General features: G+C 50.2%; 1 long non-coding RNA gene across 1 annotated transcript in view; it reads left to right on the top strand.

Annotated features, from left to right (window-relative positions):
* Nucleotides 1–299, top strand: part of LOC117066549 — a 3653-nt gene extending 3354 nt beyond the window's left edge. Inside the window, exon 2 of the long non-coding RNA XR_004430385.1 lies at nucleotides 244–299. This is a non-coding gene — a long non-coding RNA (uncharacterized LOC117066549). The remainder of the gene's footprint in view (nucleotides 1–243) is intronic.
* The last annotated feature ends 561 nt before the right edge of the window (nucleotides 300–860 follow it).

The raw sequence follows: 860 nt of genomic DNA, 5'->3' as shown, positions 1-860 counted from the left end.
AGCAGCAACAGGCGCCCAGCCGCACCCTTTTATACGATGATGGCATTAAACTAACTACTAACTACACATGAGGGCGAAGCCCTTTTATAAGATGAGGGCGTTGGACCTACACGTGAGGGTGAAGCCCCTCCCGGCCTAATCACCTCTTAAAGGTCCCACCTCCTAACACTGTTACAGGCCGGGCGCCGGGGCTCACCCCTGGAATCCCAGCACTGTGGGAGGCCGAGGCGGGCGGATCACGAGGTCAGCAGATCGAGACCATCCTGGCTAACCCGGTGAAACCCCGTCTCTACTAAAAAATACAAAAAACTAGCCGGGCGAGGTGGCGGACGCCTGTAGTCCCAGCTACTCGGGAGGCTGAGGCAGGAGAATGGCGTAAACCCGGGAGGCGGAGCTTGCAGTGAGCTGAGATCCAGCCACCGCACTCCAGCCTGGGCGACAGAGCGAGACTCCGTCTCAAAAAAAAAAAAAAAAAAAATACAAAAACTTAGCCAGGCGTGGTGGCAGCACCTGTGGTCCCAGCTACTCAGAGGCTGAGGCAGGAGAATGGCGTGAACCCGGGAAGCAGAGGTTGCAGTGAGCCGAGATCGCGTCACTGCACTCCAGCCTGGGTGACACAGCGAGACTCCGTCTCAAAAAAGAAGAAGAAAATAAATAAAATAAAATAAAAATAAATCAATATGCTATATTCTGTTTACCAATATTGAATTTGTACTTTTTGCATTAATGTTAATGACTGAGATATTTCTACATTTATATATATATATATGTGTGTGTGTGTGTTGTTTTTCTTTTTTTTTTTTGAGACGGAGTCTAGCTCTGTCGCCCAGGCTGGAGTGCAGTGGCGCGATCTGGGCTCA

Source organism: Trachypithecus francoisi, unplaced genomic scaffold (assembly GCF_009764315.1).
Source record: "Trachypithecus francoisi isolate TF-2019V2 unplaced genomic scaffold, Tfra_2.0 Lachesis_group20, whole genome shotgun sequence".
NCBI lineage: Eukaryota > Metazoa > Chordata > Mammalia > Primates > Cercopithecidae > Trachypithecus > Trachypithecus francoisi.
The sequence above is the reverse complement of the archived record's forward strand: the minus strand, read 5'-3'. Positions and strand labels throughout refer to the sequence as shown.